Source organism: Mesoplodon bidens (genome assembly GCF_964165515.1).
Source record: "Mesoplodon bidens genome assembly, chromosome: 9".
NCBI lineage: Eukaryota > Metazoa > Chordata > Mammalia > Artiodactyla > Ziphiidae > Mesoplodon > Mesoplodon bidens.
Genome location: NC_138166.1, coordinates 86,983,047 through 87,002,978, shown reverse-complemented (window position 1 = coordinate 87,002,978; position 19,932 = coordinate 86,983,047). Strand labels below are relative to the sequence as shown.

Here is a 19,932-nt window from a genome sequence, read left to right as displayed (position 1 = left end):
TTCTTCACATGTACCTTGAAAGCATTTAAATCACAGACTTTACCTTGCCCTTGATTATGAGGGTGATGTTAAATTGCTACCTGTGTTAATCCTTGGAATGTTTAAATGAATGTTCTGTAATGGATGGATCAAAGTGTCTGCGACCCATAGCCCTGTACTTTCCCTTTGCTTCCAGTGCTCACATTAGGTAAGAAAACATCATTCAGAATTTTCCTGGGTATATAAATAGTTCTGATGTGTAACCCCTGTTAGTCGCACTTGTGCAAATTAGTGAAGCACAGAAAGATGCTGTGATGGGTTTAGTTGAAAGAGTGCATTGGGCTCAGACCTCCTTCCTTGGCATGTTTATAAACATTCGATAAAATGATTAAACCCTAAGGTAGAATGTTGTTACTTTCTGCTATAGTGCAGTTTGTGTGGTAATGGATACTGGTGTTATTTTAATGTTGATTAAAAAAAAGATTTTTTAAAAAGATGGTTTGAGGTATCTTTAAATAGACCGAAACCTCTAGTCTTCCTTAGTGAATTATCTCTTTAGGGGCCTTCTAAAAATGAGCCATAAATCTCACTCTTAAAGGTTAATGTGCTATCTTTAGAATTTAGATATGGTATTGGATAGACTTGGTTTTAAAAGGCACTCTACATATGTATTCTCAAAGTTAGGTTTTTATCCTTCTCGTTAATGTTAAATCAGTGTTTTTTAAACCTTTGGTCTCTGTACTGTGAGAACCTTTGACTTGGCACCCTGGGTCTTTCTTCCTTGTAAGATGATAGCTTATACAAATAACGAAAATTTAAGTTAAAGGAGATCAATTCTGACTAGAATGATCTATGAAGTCATTATAAAGAAGATGGTCTTTTAGTTGAGGCTTGAAGAAGAGTATTGAATTGTCAGGAAGGAAAGGTATTCAAAACGAAAACATCTTCAGTAGTTGGGTGACAGACAGACTAGTTAAGAGCAGTGGTTTGACTCACAGAGACTAGTGCAGGATACAGCTGGAAAGGTTGGTAGGGTCATTCATTAGCTGCTGGGCTAAGAAGTTGGTCTTCATTTAACCAGAAGGCATTGGAAGGTGTTTGACCAGGTGAGTACCCCAATTTCTGTTATCCTTCAGGAATCAGTCTGATAGTTGATGTGAGGTTTGATTGGAGGTGTGCGGGGAAAAAAAAAAGCCAGAGATAGCAGATGAGATATCTGTATAAGTGAAAGAGAAAAGGAGGAGATGGATACAAAAGTCACTGAGAGATTAGACATGAATTAGTGATTAATTGGTGTACTAGTTTGCTAGGGCTGCCACAGACTGACTGGCTTAAACAACAGAAGTTTGTTTTCTCACAATTCTGGAGGCTGGAAGTTCAGGATCAAGGTGTCAGCAGGCTTGGTTTCTCTGGGGGCCTTTCTCCGTTGCTTGCAGATGGCTGTCTTTGCATGGTCTTCCTCTCTGCATCTGCGTCCTAATCTCCTTCTCTTATAAATCATATTGGATTAGGGCCCATCCTGATGACTTCATTTTAACTTACTTACCTCTTTAAAAATCCTCTGTCCAAATTTGCTTTCTGAAGTACCGGGCATTAGGACTTCAACATATGAATTTTGGGGGAGACACAGTTCAGCCCATAACACTTGGATAGAAGGGATAAAGGAGAAACAGAAATATGAGCTTAGTTTATTGGAAAATTGGTGGAAGCTGAATTTCATAGAGAGAGAAGTCTGATTTTATATGAAAAGAGTATCTCTTCTGAAGCCATGCCCAGCTGCCATGTCATTCAGCCTGGGCTAGCCTACTGCAGAATGGGAGGCTGCATGTAGCACAAAAGTAAAAGTCATGATGACTTACCTTCTCCAAGACAGCATGGACCTGTAGTTTGGACTTAGTTTTAAGCAGAGCCTCAGCAGCATCATTCTCTTTTATCTTTAGAAGGTATTATTCTTTATTAGATCCTTCTCCAGTCTGGTGTAGTAAACAGTTTGACCTTTCCCAAAGTGAGCTCTGGCCCTTGTACCTAGCTCCTGGGACAAACCTCTAAACCTTTGGAATTTCCCAAGTGAAAGAAATGTCTTATTACTCATGATGGGCCCCTTATGACATGTGGTATCAGCCCGGTGCCAAAGGCTGAATTCAGCCCCAGGGGCAGTCAGTCAGGCAAGGATGTGTGATGAGGCTTCAGTGAAACTCAGGACACTAAAGTCTGGGTGAGCGTCTCTAGTTGATACTACTCTGCATTTGTTACACAGTGATACGAGGAGGGAAATGCATCCTGAGGACAGTGGGGACGTTGCATTTGGAAACCTCTCAGACTTTGGTTTCTTTTCCTTTGGCTGATTCTCTGTATCATTTCCCATAATAAGCCATCACTCTTAGTTTAATAGCTTTAGTGAGTTCTGTGAGTCCTTTTATCGAATTATCAAAGCTTAGGGTGGTTTGGGAACCCCTTGAACTTGCAGATGATACTAGAAGTGAGGACAGTCTTGGGGACTCTGCCCTCAGACCTTGCAGTTTGGCTAACTCCGGTGCAAACAAAAACCCAGGAATTTCAAAGCTAGTTTTTTCAGAAAGTGACTTTCGCCTTTCTGTCATTTTTTTCAGCTACTACCTGCTAGCCTGAGCTTCCTAGAATATCGTAGTTCGATTTGCATTGAGTTCATTAGCGTCACACCAAGGAAGTGATACTGTTTTGGATGTACGAGATGTTCACCATCTTTGAAGACACAGAGATTCCTCAATGGAATTTTGTTTCTCCTTAGAAACTTGAGCACCTCATGTAATCATGACATCTTCAGTCTTTTGCAAGGCAGAGTACTATATTCTTTCCCTTGCCTGACAGGGCTGAACTCAGCAGTTCCTCTTGGACAGCAAACTGAAGGACTTTGAGGAGGATTTAGTTCATTTTATCTGATGGGAGGATTCATTTGGATACATCTTGGTTACAGGAGACGGAAGCTTTTTAAATTGCAATTTCAAGGGCACTATTATACACCTGATAGGGGGTCACATAAAATCACTGTAAAGAGAAAGAATAAAGAATGCTCTGAGCATTTGAGGCCACATGTGATGAACAGCAGTTACATTGGGGCGTCCTGCAGGATAGCTAATGGAATTATTTTAGGGAGGCTGAAATATTAACTCACACTTCAGTCCCTCACTTTATAGTTTGGCGGTAAACCAGTAAAACACTTTAGATTGACTGGAATTGTTTCCCCTATTTTATCAACACATCATTCATTCATAGTGCTTCTATGCAACATGCCCTCCCCTGCATTCTGAATATACAGCCATGAAGGAGATAGGTGGGGTCTTATCAGTGTGGAGCTTAGAGCTCGTCAGAGGAGGGCAAGAATAAGACACATTTAATAAACCAAAGCTTTTTAGAAATCCACAGTTGGTTCTACTGTGATGAGATAATTGTAGCCCTAATAAATATCAAATTATTAAAACTTACTATTTCTTTTTTCAATGAAAATTAAGTAATTTGGGATCAAGAATGTGTGCTGTTTATTTTCCTGCAAGAACTTTTTCCCCAAAATAGCTTTAAAATTTTGGCTATAAAACCCAAATCACTGGGTAAATCCAGTGATACATGTATTTTTTACATCTAGCTTTTTATTCAAAAGATACCTTTTCTTTTCCCGGCTCAACTGAAACAGTCCTTATAAGCACTTCATATCACCTTTATCACCCTTTGTTATTAACTGTTAAATAGAGCAAGTTATGGTGTTAGTTCTGAGTTAGTTATATGGTGGTAGTACCATGTTATAACTCAGCTACTGAAAATTATGTTCAGTATTAATCCTTATATTCTAACTTGTAGGTAATTAATTAAGTGAAATGTTATATTAAATGTCACATTGATAGTGCTTAGCACAGGTCTAGCTCAAAGTAAATGCTCAATAAATATTAGATTTTATTTTTTATTATGTATTATTATGATGATATTATTATTTTATTATCGTGTCCAACTCATGTTATGAAACTATGCACCCTAGGGGAGATTTCTGTATCTGGTTCCAAACGAAATCTAGATGATGTTAAAACTTCCCAAAAGAACCTTAGGGAGAGTTCTTACCCTTGGGGAGCTCACAGTCCAGCCAGGAGACAGCATATAAAGCTCTCATGACAGGACAGCCCCAAAAGGGATGTGTGTCAGAGCTGTCAGGATGTACAGACAGAATAAGGGGTGTATGGACAGTGTGCCACAGGGGCTCTGTTTTTTAGTCAGCATCAGAATCCAATTGCCTTCAGTGGATTGGGGTCAATATACCACACCCACAGGAAGGAAATGTTACCATAGTGTTATGTACACACAAATTGTTTTTAAAATATAAAAACAGGGCTTCCCTGGTGGCGCAGTGGTTGAGAGTTTGCCTGCCGATGCAGGGGACACGGGTTTGTGCTCCAGTCTGGGAAGATCCCACATGCCGCGGAGCGGCTGGGCCCGTGAGCCGTGGCTGCTGAGCCTGCGCGTCCGGAGCCTGTGCTCCACAACGGGAGAGGCCACAACAGTGAGAAGCCTGCATACTGGTAAAAAAATAAAAAATAAAACAAACATCAAGCACATGTAAAGCAAAAGGCATCGTAAACCTTGTGAAGACAATGTAATATCAAACAAAAGCATTTCAAAGACGATTGAACGTTCACTCCCATGTTTTCCTTTAGATGATGAAGTGGCCAGTTCTACCTTCCATAAAAATAAATATGGGAAGTGACATAGATCTCTCAAAAATATTTTGGACTGATTTTATTAGAGGCATAACTTTTCAACTTGGCTTCAGTATCTTTGAAAGATGAAGCACTCGTAAAGGAGTATGGTTCTGTACAATTGGATGTGAATACTGGTAATGCTCCTTTGTGGGCCAGACGTTAGAAGGGGTTTTCACTTTTATCCTTGAACGAAGTTGTTGAAACCTGACTTATAAATTTAGGCTCATGGAAGAAGCCTGGGTTATCCTTGTAATGTATTAAAAGATCAGTTACCCTGTGGAAGGAGTTTAGGTGATTGTAGAGTATCTGTGTAATGCTATGCAAAACTCTTACAGATAAAATGGCTTTTTTAAGTATCACTGTATAGTCAAAGGTTTGCTTCAGTGTAAAATTCTTTCTCTTTAAAATGTTCTTGGTTTTATTAGGGTTTCACTTTGACTGGCAGTGCTGTTTAGTTTCTCTTTAGGGTGTGTGATTTTAGTAGCTACACTACGAATGAGTTAGTGAAGCTCAGGATGACACGCCAGTGGTATCAGCAGCTGTTTCTCGTGTTCTCTGTAATTACACATGTGGATTATGGACAGTTTTAAGCAACAGTGTTTAAAGATCCTGCTTAATTGGCTGTAAAATAATTAAATAAGGTTTTGACTGGCAAATTTATAATTCTGTTAGATGCATAAGCCAGTGCGCTTGAATGTCAATGTGACTTCAATTTGGAAATATTAGATTAATAGAACTAATTGTCCTGCAGGTACAAAGTTTACTCTGATTAATAGTCTTAAAACTCCTCTAGAAGTTTAGCCAAGTAAATTTATGTTATTTACCATTCTGCTTAAACTTTTAATTAAAACTTATTTCCAAAGTTTGCAGTGTTTCAGCATTGCTGTGCTTCTTTCCAGGTTTTCCAAAGCTGAGCTCCTATAATTTTTCAGTGACTCCAGCTGCCTCACTGAGTAACTTGCCTTATCAAAAAGATTAAAATTATATACTGTCGGACATGTATTTGTATCTGCAGCTGACAGTTTCCCTGCACATAGTCTCTAACACTTATCGATGTCTGCTTATAACCTACTTTAGTGCTGTGTGAATGGCTCTGATATACGAAATGTACATGATAAATGTTGTATCTCTGATTCTCGTTGATCAGTTTCTAAATGATCAAATGGTTTATCTCAGTAAGACACTAATTCACATTGATCAAATTCTCAATGACCAAGTTGACTTCGTTTCTGCTGAACACAAATTGTGTTAAAACAACATTACTTGAACATGCTGGCTTTTCTAATGCAGGAGTTATGTTACCAGCAGTTACAGTATAGCTCGAGTTATTGTATTATGAAGATGTCTTCTCCCTAATGAAAAGTTTACATAAGGAGAAAAGAATGCAATATTACAGGAAGAACAGGGCTTCGAGCAAGGATTGGGGCTTTTACTAACTAATTAAATTCTGCATTTGTATTGGGCCTTTTTCCCCCTTTTTTTAATTTGAAGGGCTGTGAGCAGGAAATATAGCAGCTGCAGTGGTGACATTTTATTCCCTACGGTCCTTAGAGCCAAGCAACGTCTTGATTATTCAGTAAGAGACTTAGCAATTGAAGAGGCTAAATTCTAGAAAAAAGTAAACATACCTGTACTCCTTCTGCACACCCTTGGTTATTATTGCCTAGTTAGCAGTATAGGATTGTTCGTTGTTTTTGTGTTTTAAACATCACCTCACCTATGTCCACTTCCACAGTATTTCATGTACCCACTAGAGTTTGTCCAAAAGCAAATACCCATTTGGCTGAAACAAAGCCTCAGTTATTTAGAACACCCAGTTCCTCAGGCAGGTTATTTATTCCACCTTTGACTTGTTTCTTCCATCTGTAAAATGTAAATTTTAGCTGCCATTCTCTTTAGGGCATTCAAGCTGAGAAGGTTTAAAAGTTGAAAAAGAAAAAGAAAAAAAAAAAAAAAACGTTGTCATTGATCTTCATCTAAAAAAATGGACCGAAGTAGTTTTATTTAGTTGTAAGACACCAGCTGACCTTGTATAGTTATGTTGTGTATGGTATGGCCGCCCCTTCTGTCCTTCATCAGGGGATATGTGGAGAGCAGCCTGCCGCCTCTCAAACTAAGAAGCCGTGTGGGTCATTCTCTCCCCCCACACCCCCCAAAGCAACAGATTAGTTCCAAGGCCCGTGAGACCTGCTTTGGAACACAGCACGATTTGACAGCATTTCTTACGACTTGGTTTAGGTTTGTAAGGAAACCGTAGGCGGTTAGTGTCTTCCCCCCCCTTTAAAATTAGAGCCCTCGTCATCAGATCTGTCTAGTTAGTTAGTTTCTTCTTATTTCTGTAAGTTGGAGCTCTAGCCTTAGTCTACATACTTATTCTCTAAGGTAACAGAAGGAAATGCCAAGAAACATCATAATACCACTTGTGAGTTAGGTTTCCACCTGTATCATTTCTGCATACACTTGGTTATAATTGCCTAGTTAGAAGTGTAGGGTTGTTTGTTGTTTATATTATGTTAAGACATGACACCATAACAGCCCTAGAAGAGAACACAGGCAGAACAGCCTGCAACATAAATCGTAGCAACACTTTCCTAGGTCAGTCTCCCAAAGCTACAGAAACAAAAGCAAAAACAAACAAATGGAACCCAGTCAAACTCACAAGCCCCTGTACAGCCAAGGAAACCACAAACAAAATGAAAAGACAACCCTCGGACTGGGAGAAAACACTCACAAATGATGCGACCAACAAGGGCTCCATCTCTAAAACACACAAACAGCTCATACAGCCCAACAACAAGAAAACAACCCAATCAAAAAATGGGCAGAAGACCCAAACAGACCCCTCTCTGAAGAAGACAGCCAACAGGCACGTGAAAAGATGCTCAGCATTGCCAACCATCAAGAGAAATGCAAATCAAAGCCACCCACGCCTGCCAGAATGGACATCATCAAAAAGTCCACAAGTAACAAATTCTGGAGAGAGTGAGGAGAAGGGGACACCCCCCCCCCACCACCACCACCACTCACACTCTCTCTCTCTCTCTCTCTCTCTCTCTCTCTCTCTCTCTCTGCTGCTGGGAATGCAAACTGGTGCAGCCACCTTGTAAAAGCAGCAGGGACTGTTGACTCTTGACTGTTGCTCGCAGCATTCCACTCAGTCCAGAGGTGTCTGCAGAAGGGGGCAGGGCAGGATGGCAAAGTTGATTGGAATATAGGACTGAAAGGGCAGGACAGGGATGTAAGCCATAAGACAGTATTATCTGTTTCACAAAATAGAACACAAACTGCTGCTGTTGCATGGACATGTGCAGTTGGTCTCAAGGTCAAGAGGGTCACAGTGGAAACTTCCTTATCACTTCAACACAGTAAGTGAAGGAACCTCAAGTGGTGATACAAGCCACTGAGGCCAGATTGGCCACATCCTACCTTAAATCCATGACCTGGAATTCTCTTCCCTGTCTCAGCGGTGGTAGCTGGAGGTTGTTTGGGTTACTCTGGGCATATTCTTTCCTTTAATATAATCTATTTATGTGTTTCATGTAAATTATCAAAATCAGTCTTGTTGCAGCCCTTAGGTTAGTGGCCATAAACTCCTGAATTCATGATTTGTTCTGTGTGGGATAACAAATCGTTCTATTTTCCCTTATAGGAACATTAGCATTGAACTTTCTTCCTTAATCAATACGATCCATTAAGAATCCAGCATTACCCTACATGGTTATATGAAATATTAATTGCACACTATTAGTTAGATAAGTGGAGTTTCTGCCAAAATGATAGCTTGTTTCTTTCTTTGTATCATAATATTTAAACAAGAACATTGTGAGTTCTAGGGTGCATGGTATTTTAGAATTTATTGATCCTTGCTTATTTGAGTAATTATCTACACAGCTCATAGTTCCCCAAAGATACTTCTAACTGGGATTACTAAGTTTTTTCCTCTTGCTGATTCCAGCAAGAGTTCATTTACTTTTTAAAGGATCCAGTTGGAAATAATTTTTAAAAATTTTCCTTTGATGTTTTCATAGATGAGAAAAAGTTATTTTGCTTTTTGAGTGCCACTCAGCTACAGATAGAAAGCATCGAAGCTTGTAGGGGGGCCAGTTAGAGTTAATTACCATCTGACTGACCTGCCACTTCTAAAAATGTCCAGGAAGACTTGTAGGATGTAGATTTTTAATTCTTTTCTTTTGTCAGATTTGCAAAGTTTAACCATCTAGAGCCTTAAGTATGGTAAAAATTATATCAAAGAAGTTATCTATGCATAAAAGTGATAGTTCTCAGGATACTCTCTGGGAAGTTGTATAGGCTCCGCCATATGGTGATACCTACTTGTTTCATCACTCCATGGTTTGGGAAAGCCTATTCCAAATGTTGTCAACCCTCCCTGCTCTCAACCAGATAATAAACTTAGGGTTGCCACTATTTCTGAGGTAAAACCATGGTACTAAAGTTGAAACCAGAACTTTCAGGGTAATCGTACTTGAATGTGTCTTCCCATTGCTCATTTGAATGTGTAATTTCCAAATCATCTCTCATGGTGTCAGTCTATCAAGGATTCCTACTTCTGGCTCTTTTCATTTTTCTTAAGATGTAAGCAAACAAAATACAAAAATTGATAAATTTGGACCTTATCATGATTAAAAGGTTCTGGTCATCTTAAGACACCATTTAGAAAATTTTAAAAATGGGCAGCTAGTGGGAAGCAGCTGCATGGCACAGGGAGATCAGCTTGGTGCTTTGAGGCTGCCTAGAGGGGTGGGATAGGGAGGGTGGGAGGGAGATGCAAGAGGGAGGGGATATGGGGATATACGTACGCATATAGCTGATTCACTTTGTTATACAGCAGAAACTAACACAACACTGTCAAGCAATTATACTCCAATAAAGATGTTTAAAAAAAAATGGGCAAAAGACTTGAACAGACACTTCAAAGGAAGATACAAGAATGGCCAATTAGCTCATGAAAAGTGCTAATAACATCATTAGCTATCAGGGAATTGCAAATTAAAACCACTGGAATGATGAAAATCAAGAAGACTGACAATACTAATTGTTTGCAAGGATGTGAAGAAACCAGAATTCTCCTGCTTTGCTCTTGGGGAGTTATAAAAGAGCAAAGTCACTTTGGAAGAAGTTTGGTGGTTTCTTATAAATTTAAGCATACATTTACTCTATGACCCAGGAATTCCAGATCTGGGTATTTACCCAACAGCAAAGAAAATATACATCCACAGAAAGATTTGTACACATGTTCATATCAGGTTTATTCATAGTAGTCAAAAAGAAACTACCCATATGGTCATCGGTGAGTTTAGCAGTTTAAAAAAAATAAACTATTCATGAAACAACATGGCTGAATCTCAGAAACATTATGTTAAGCAAAAAGAAGCCAGACACAAAACAGTACCCATTGTGTGATTCCATTTATGTGGAGTTCAAAAATAGGAAAAATTAGTCTATATTGATAGAAATCAGAAAGTAGTTGATGGGGATAGAGGGGGACTTGATTGAAAATGGACACATGAACTTTCTGAGGTATTGAGAATATTTGTTTTTCTGGGTAATAGTTAGCCAGGTATATATACAATTTTACTACAATGTGAACACCTAAGATCAGTACATTTAAAATTCCCTAATTTCCTAATTTTAATTAGGAAAAAAAATGTCCGAAATATTGGGAATACCCAACTTCTAACTGTAATTTGTCCCAGGTAAAATAAGTTTCTTCAATTTAATCACAGTCTTAAGAAACCTGTGATTTCTAATCCTATCCATGATCATATTTTCTTATTAGAATTTGAAAACTTCGTCTCAGAGTCAGGGCTGTTCGTTCAGTATGCTTGATCTCTACAGATACAGGAGTAAACCTTTGCTTTATTTTATTTATTTTCTTAAGAGTAAGTCTCCCCCGCTCCCCATTAAATTATGTTTGCCTATTATACTCATCTCCTTGTTAGCCTAGAGTCTTGTAGATAGGCCTGGTTAAGTTTATTTTTTATAATTTTTTTTATAGATTTATTTTTATTCATTTATCTTTGACTGCGTTGGGTCTTTGTCGCTGCTCACAGGCTCCCTCTAGTTGCAGCGAACGGGGGCAACTGTTTGATGTGGTACAGGGACTTCTCATTGTGGTGGCTTCTCTTGTTGAGGAGCACGGGCTCTAGGCATGTGGGCTTCAGTAGTTGTGGCACGTGGGCTTCAGTAGTTGCGGCTCGTGGGCTCTAGAGCGCAGGTTCAGTAGTTGTGGCGCACAGGCTTTGTTGCTCCACGGCATGTGGGATCTTCCCAGACCAGAGATAGAACCCGTGTCCCCTGCATTGGCAGGCGGATTCTTAACCACTTCTCCCAAGGAAGTCCCAGGCCTGGTTAAGTTTTGAAAGTAAATTTTGATAAAGGGGTTTTATAGGCAGTGTCTGTACGTGAAACATTTGTAGAGTAACACTGGTACTTTTTAATATTATAATCTTAGGCAGTAATTTGTTCATACTATGTACCGAGTCCTGGCAAAATGCTTGAAAACTTGTGAAAGCTTGCATCTTGGCCCTTCCCTACATGTTGAAATGAAAGCACACATGTTCCCATGTAAAAGTGTCGCCAAGCATCCCCAACTTGCTCACATGGCTGCCTTCAGCTATCTTACGTGCTTTCTCATGCACCAGCCAGCAGTTAAATTGCCATGTTCCTTTTGTGAGTGTGTACATCTAAATGCTGGTAATCATCTGCATCCCTTGAAAGCTGATAGATGTGCTCATTAAAGGGAGTTCTCACTCTTGGCTCCCTTCACACAAGTCACTTCAGCTCCCGTTTCTGGATGAGGCTGGCAAGAAATACTGTGCAGGGAGGGATACATCTGGCTTTATACTCCTTTTCAAGGACTAAAAAGCTCCTTTTTCAGTATGTTAAACACACTTCCTAGGGACCTTACAAGCACAAAGAAGTCAGCTATTTGCCAATTACAGTATTAACACAAGAAAGGCTAAGGGCTGCTGTTGTGTGGTGGGATTTTTTTTTTTTTTTTTTTAATGTGCTGCCATTCTCTCTTCATTTTGTTCTCTTGTGCTTCTGAGATTACACAAATACCTATTTATTTGTGAGACAGACCCATCTGTGGAGACTCTGAAGTCCACCAGCCTGCCACTGGTGTAGATCTCAGCAAAGCTGTCTGTGTACAAGGCACATTCAGCGCGGTTTACGATTGGGAGTTTGAAGGTAGCGTACGCCTGTTTCTGCTTTTAGGATGAAAAATGAATTGCCAATTACTGTCGACGTGTTCAGACATGACGCTTCATACGGTAGAAGCTTTCTCGGCCTGCTTTACGCTGGGCTCCCCACTATGAAACCATCAGTTCTGAAAAAGGGGTGTGTTTGCAAGGAGGAGAAGAGAGAGGGGGATCAGTCCCTGATCCGTTACGGTTTTCTGTGCTCGTGCGGAGTGGTGGGAGGGAGGTCAGTGCCTTGAACAAGATGAAGTGATCAAAGCTGGCTGCCAGCGCATCATCACAGTCTCATTACTTTGCAAGCTGCACGCCCAGATGCTGCTGTTTTCTGCATCAGGCTTCACTGATTTACATTCATAGCACCTCCATTACAGCTCATTTGGTACTATTCACAATTAACCAGTTTTCTTTTCCTGATACAGTTTCTCCAATACAAAAGACCTTAATGTAAAGAAAATAACATCGCTGGGTGTAGGGTGCATCTTCCAGACATCCTGGTTAGTTGACAAGAAGCAGGGATCAGATGTTTTGTCACTACTTCGTCATTTGTGTTTTTGGTGTGGTTAGTGGCGTGTTGGTTTGGAGGTTATTTTTGAGGTCTTTGAATTTGAGATACCGGATTTTTCCAGGAGACCAATTTCATCAACTCCCCGTCCTGGGAGTTCTTTTCAATGCGTGGATTCTGATACATTGTTCTCGTTTGTTTAGTTTCTTCCCCCAGTGAAGAGCTCAATGACATATATGTATTTTGAAGGGTAGTAATGTGACAGCTCATCATCAGCATCAACAACACAGCCATCCATCAGGGTATCTTTGATGCTCTGTGCTCTATGGGCACTGGAAATACAGAAATATAAGTTTAAGTCCCTGCCCTCAGAGGTCTGATACTTGTTGAAATTACCAGCTCTACTGTAAAGGTGTCAAAACATGATACAGGAATTATAACTTCAACATTTGTTCAGGAAGAATTGTTGAGTATCTCATACATTCCAGGTGGTTTTTTATAAACTTGGAAATACAGAGATGAAGAAGGCATGATGCTTGCCCTCCGGACACTTGCAGCACACATGGGGAGACAGATTGATACAACAGCGGCTATAGTGTGGTAAATGCTAATACAGAGGCACAGACAAGACAGTGAAGGGATGACGAGGAGGATCTGGACTGCGAGAAGAGGTGCCTAGTGTGCAGGCTGGCGCTTCTCACTTTGAGATTTTTCTCAAGGTAAGAAGAGGGAGAATGGCTTTCCATGAAGAGGGAATCCTATGCTAGAAATGGTTAGAATGAATGCGGGGGGAGGTGTGATGGAATAGGAGGCCAAAAAGGAAGATTAGGGTCAGCCGTCGAAGGACTTTAAATGCTCTGTTTTGAAAGGCAAAGTTAATAGGATGTGAGAATTCAACCAAAAGTTTTGCCTACTTGGGAATATTTTTTTAATCACCTATCCCTGGTACCCATAATTCTCACCATGAGAATTAAGCTTTTGAGTTGGTAGTTTTTTCTAGGAGTCTGTCAAATATACAGATATGACATTTGGTGCGTACATATGTGTATGCTATAATAATCACAAATTGCTATTTCATGTTAATTACTATTATCATATAAGCATGTTAATATGCATTAAAAATAAGCAAGTTTTAGCTTACCGTATGGTTTCTTAGTAAAGTTCAGGGCATTGAGAGAATGGGACATAGGAAAAAGTAGTTTTGATTGAAAAAGTGGAGAGGAAAGAGTTCAGGAAAGGTTTGGTTCATGGGATGCTGTCTGGGGAAATCTCAGGGCAACTTTGCGGAGAAAAAGCTTTAGGAGATAGAGGGACACCAAAAGCCAGTACGCTGGTTCCACATTTTAGCACTCCCTGCAGTCCACAACATGGGGTCATCTTTTAATTGAAATGGTATAATGATGAACTTAAAAAAAATACTCTTAGCCACGATCTCTTTGTCCGTGGTGTCCTAAGAATTCACTTGGTACCAAATTCTGCATGTTTTTGGAAAGAATGTTTTATAGGCAAATTGTATGTGGTTTATGTCTGTAACTGTGATTATACGCACCCAGTATATATAAAATTAGCTCACAGATTGCTAGTCCCCTTGAAGATTCTAGTATTATTCAATGAACCTTCTAAGAATTCTTTCTCCTTCCCATTTCGTTTTGTGATCAACTTTTGCCTTTTGATATCCTTCCTGGATGCTTAGTATAGTGAAAAGCATATGAAATTAATAAATGCTATTGGATTTTTAAAATTATCACTATACTACCCCCACTTTTTTCTTAGCACGGCAAATGTAATTTTTTCCTCTTTCCTTCTCAGTCAACCCCTTAAAAGTAAAGTGTGTGAAGTTGTAGTTTGATAGTCATCCTTCCTTTATCTCTATCCATAGAAACCTTAATAAGCATAGATGTTGTTTCATTTTTACCAGATATATTGAGATTATACCATATATTTTTTCTTTAACATACGTTTATTATGGGTATATCTCCCTTGGTCAACACATGTGAATCTAACTCATGCTTCTGAGTACCTGCATAGTGTCCCGTGGCATTATTCTACCATGATTTATTGAGCCCATCCCCTACTGACAGGCACTCAGATTGTGTTTCAAAAGATTTTTTTTGGCCAGTTTTTTGTTTTTTGTTTTCAAAAGGCTGCAGTGGGACAAATTTGTACATAAACCCTTAGGAACTGGTACTTTTTTTTTTTTTTTTTGGCCATGCAGCTTGCGAGATCTTAGTTCCCCAGCCAGGGATCGAACCTGTGCCCCGTGCAGTAGAAGTGCAGAGTTCTAACCACTGGACCGCCAGGGAAATCTCAGGAACTGGTACTTCTGTTTCCATGACATGGATGGGGTTTGAATTGTGACCAGTCCTTCTAACTATGTGGCATTGGGCTACCTAACCTCTTGGGCTTCCTTTGGATGATGGAGGAAATGTATATATAAGACCTTATGGGGTTGTTATAAGGTGTGGTAAGTTATGTGGGTGACGTGCTGGACATTGAACCCTATACGGGGTGGTATCTGCAGAGACCGAGTGGGCTCAGAGTTGGCAGGGCCCAGGTTACTTAACTTCACAGGGTTTATTAGAGTGAATCTACATCTGGCCTCCTGAGCCTGTCTGTTTGTCTCTCTCTTTTTTTCTTTCTTTTTTAAATAAGAGGAAAGCCCACTTTGTGAAAATTTTCAGCTTTTGACTTGTGCAATTTGAAAATACTACATTTTGGCACAATCTTTGCAGTTTTTCCTGCTAGTCTATAATTCCCTAGAGGTGAATTGAGAAGATTAGTGGTAGGACTTTTTCCATTAACTCTGGGAAAAACTACAGAGCAGGGCTTCCCTGGTGGTGCAGTGGTTAAGAATCTGCCTGCCAATGCCGGGGACATGGGTTCGAGCCCTGGTCTGGGAAGATACCACATGCCGCGGAGCACCTAAGCCTGTGCACCACAACTACTGAGCCTGCGCTCTAGAGCCCACGAGCCAGAACTACTGAGCCCCTTCACTGCATCTGCTGAAGCCCGCCTGCTCCAGAGCCTGTGCTCTGCAACAAGAGAAGCCACCACAATGAGAAGCACCCCAACGAAGAGTAGCCCCCGCTCGCTGCAAGTAGAGAAAACCTGCGCGCAGCAACAAAGACCCAACACAGCCAAAAATAATAAATATAATAAAATACATTTATATAAGAAAAAAAAACTACAGAGCAAAAAAAATTGTCCTTTGGCAAAAATGTCAATCCATACCTCTTTTGGAGCATTTGGAAACCAAAGTGCTGAGAAGCTGATTTAATAGGAGAATTGAAAACCAAAATGTATACACGTCTTCACCTTTTCTAACTGATGACAAGACAAATGAAAAATATACTCTCAGAACTTGATGATGCAAAGAAAATAGGCTCGTTGTTCCAGAGAGTACATTAAGGCTGGATCTTTAAAAGATTTGAGGGCTCAGCTCTTGGCCATGTTCTGCAGGAGGCTGATCCATTCTTATTAATGTTACATCTATTTGTACTTCATGCCATAAAATTCCTCTCTTTTATGATACGGTATCTAGGAAGTAGGTTTAAGAAAAAAGGAATGATAGGCAGAACACTAGGACATAAATCACAGCAAGATCCTGTTTGACCACCCCCTAGAGGAATGGAAGTAAAAACAAAAATAGACAAATGGGACCTAATGAAACTTGAGAGCTTTTGCACAGCAAAGGAAACCATAAACAAGGTGAAAAGACAACCCTCACAATGAGAGAAAATATTTGCCAATGAAGCAACTGACAAAGGATTAATCTCCAAAATTTACAAGCAGCTCATGCAGCTCAATATCAAAAAAACAAACAACCCAATCCAAAAATGGGCAGAAGACCTAAATAGACATTTCTCCAAAGAAGATATACAGATTGCCAACAAACACATGAAAGGATGTTCAACATCATTAATCATTAGAGAAATGCAAATCAGAACTGCAGTGAGGTATCACCTTACACCATCAGAATGGCCATCATTGAAAAATCTACAAACAATAAATGCTGGAGAGGGTGTGGAGAAAAGGGAACCCTCTTGCACTGTTGGTGGGAATGTAAACTGATAACAGCCACTATGGAGAACAGTATGGAGGTTCCTTAAAAAACTACAAATAGAACTACCATATGACCCAAGCAGTCCCACTGCTGAGCATATACCCTGAGAAAACCATAATTCAAAAAGAGTCATGTACCACAATGTTCATTGCAGCTCTATTTACAATAGCCAGGATGGGGAAGCAACCTAAGTGTCCATTGACAGATGAATGGATGAAGAAGATGTGGCACATATCTACAATGGAATATTACTCAGCCATAAAAAGGAATGAAATTGAGTTATTTGTAGTGAGGTGGATGGACCTAGAGCCTGTCATACAGAGTGAAGTAAGTCAGAAAGAGAAAAACAAATACCGTATGCTAACACATATATATGGAATATAAAAAAAAAGTTCTGAAGAACCTAGGGGCAGGCAGGACAGGAATAAAGATGCAAACATAGGGAATGGACTTGAGGACACAGGGAGGGGGCAAGGGTAAGCTGGGACAAAGTGTTGAGAGTGACATTGACATATATGCACTACCAAGTGTAAAATAGATAGCTAGTGGGAAGCAGCCGCATAGCACAGGGAGATCAGCTCGGTGCTTTGTGACCATCTAGAGGGGTGGGATAGGGAGGGTGGGAGGGAAACGCAAGAGGCAGGGGATATGGGAATATATGTATACGTATAGCTGATTCACTTTTTTATACAGCAGAAGCTAACAACATTGTAAAGCAATTATACTCCAATAAAGATTTTTTTTTAAAAAAAAGGAATGTTTACTATGCTACAGATTTTACTATAGCAACTACCATGGAAATGTGCTCATTTTCTCTTGTTTGTGGTTCTTGGTCTTCCCGATTTCTTTTTTAACTTATTAGAACTTCTCTTAATTTTTCTATCCTACAGAGTCAGTGGAGCTATAATGAAGTAGTAAATATCCACGTGAGCAAAATTTTTACTGGGTATAACCTTGATAGATATCCTTCCCATAGTTCAGTAGACTGGCCCTAGCAAGTTACTTCTCTTCCTTCCTCACCCCCGCCTCAGTTTTCTACATCTGTAAAAGGTTGTCATCACAGAGATGTTATATAGGAATATTAAAGGAGGTCCATTCATGTTCTTGGCACACTCCAAGCTATCAGTAGTTAGCTAATGATTATAGTCATCGATAGTTCAAGTTTCTGTTGAGTGAATTTTGTGTGTTTTTAAATTTATGCCCATCATATAATCATATATATATATATATATATATATATATATATATATATATTTCCCTAAGGGATAATCCCTAAACCTGTAAAATTGCAATTGAGACTGTACCATGCCTCTAAAAAAATGTGTTTAAAGACACATGATTTCTGTCAAATCATTAACCAACGGTTAACAACAGTAATCAAAATAATAATTATATTTTAACAGGCTAGGAAATACATAATTTAGTTAGAAATGCACATGGGAGTCTGTGCCAGGAGAAGCGCAGCTATTGTTAGTGTATGGTACCGTCCTCATCTCATCACTGTCATACCTTTAGAATATTTCTATCAGTTTGAGGTTGTAGGCAATTATAGGTTGACAGTCTATGATAAATAAACAAAATTCTCTATAAAGTTGGTTCTGAAGTCACTTGCTTGGCATTTGGAACCTAATTTTTCCCAGAAATAAAAGTGACACTTCTGGGGCTTCCCTGGTGGCGCAGTGGTTGGGAGTCTGCCTGCCGATGCAGGGGACGCGGATTCGTGCCCCGGTCCAGGAGGATCCCACATGCCGTGGAGCGGCTGGGCCGTGAGCCATGGCCGCTGAGCCTGCGCGTCCGGAGCCTGTGCTCCGCAACGGGAGAGGCCACAACAGTGAGAGGCCCACGTACCGCAAAAAAAAAAAAAAAAAAAGTGACACTTCTGGTTAAGTGTCTAGTTTACTCCTCAAAAGTTTTATTTATTTAACCCTTGTGTGTTTGCAGTGAAGAATGAAAGGCTGGAGGTTTGGTGGCTTAGGGTCAGGAAGAAGAAACAAAAAGAAAAAAAAAAGTGCACTTGCCTCTGTGTGTGTGTGTGTTTAAACTACATTCTGGGTTTTAAAAGCTTACCTAATCACAGGTATAACCTTGTTTCTTTGAAAAAATGTAGATCCCTGTAGAGAGTGAGAAGGGAAAACACAAGCCTTAGAGAGAACAACTCCCTCCCTGTCTCCCAGTCCCTCCAAGAGTTTCCAACTTTCTTTGTTTTTAAAGCAGTGAGTGGACCTGTTTTCAAATGAAATCTTGTGTGGAATCCTAACACTGATAGTATGCTATGTTATTAATGTCACTGTAGTTAATAAGCTTACTTATAACTTTTGCTTATTATCAAGAAAGCAATGACACTTATTTTCGTGAATCCGGCATTTAAATATTAGGGGCTAAGAATGGTGTCTGCGGTCCTCTGTCAGTCTCAGCACCCACATTCATTTGTTTGGTTGCAGTGTTGTGGTAACCCTGATCTGCAGTGATAAGTAGTGGCCACTGATAATAGTTTTTGTTTTGTTTTAACAGCTTGCCTGGCAATCTTAAGATACTCATCCATCAATCTGATCCATATGATTAAAAACGAAATAAGTTTCTGCTTCAAAGCTGAATAATTGACAGTATCTAATAAATCATTATTTAGAAGTTGGGACAGGCACCCCAAACTTAACAATATTGAAGCATACTGTGAAAATAACCTTTGACATCTCCTCAGCCTCATCTTTGCCAACTCTTTCATGGACCGCAGAGTTCACTCCGTTAAGGCGAGAGCATGCCTTCCACCTGTGCTTCTGCAGCTTTGTAACACAGCACACCTTCATTTCCTCCATGTCAGCTGTCCACTAGCCAAGACTCGTCTCACATGTTAGTGTCTCTGTAGTCTTCCTTGACATGTCCCTTCCCACTCTGGGCTCCCCAAAGAAGGACACAGTTGCTCCCTCTGTGTTCAGGTAACTCGAGCCCTTATTACAGCCCAGTTTGCATCATAGTTGCCTTAACACCTACCTTCCTTCTAAAACAAGAGCCCCTGAAGGCACGAGCTGCAGCTTAGACATCTTTGTAGCAGTAATACTCCTAAGCGTGTTCAGTTAGTATCAATAGTTATTTACTAGATTGAATTAAACTCTTATAAAACTTTTTCCTGCTTTTCAGTTTCTATCCTCAGAATGTTTTCCTCTAGAAGGGACTTTGAATTTACAGTAGAGGAAACTGTTGTCTAAAAAGCTAAGTGAGAATTACAGGCTCTTGGGAAGGGCTCATAACCGAGGTTGTATATCAGGTTACAGTGTGTGACTATCATTCCCAGTTGAAATGAAACCTTCGTGAGGGCAGGAATTGTATTTTATTTTGTTTATTGATCTCCCCCCAGCACCTCGCACATATTCTGCACTCAGTAAATACAGGCTGAAATGCATTCACTCAGCAAATTAGGGGACTGTGGCTATGTGACATCTCTGTGCC

General features: G+C 39.9%; 1 protein-coding gene across 1 annotated transcript in view; it reads left to right on the top strand.

Annotated features, from left to right (window-relative positions):
* Window positions 1-19,932, top strand: part of CHCHD3 (coiled-coil-helix-coiled-coil-helix domain containing 3) — a 311,474-nt gene that overhangs the window by 250,574 nt on the left and 40,968 nt on the right. The window lies entirely within an intron of this gene.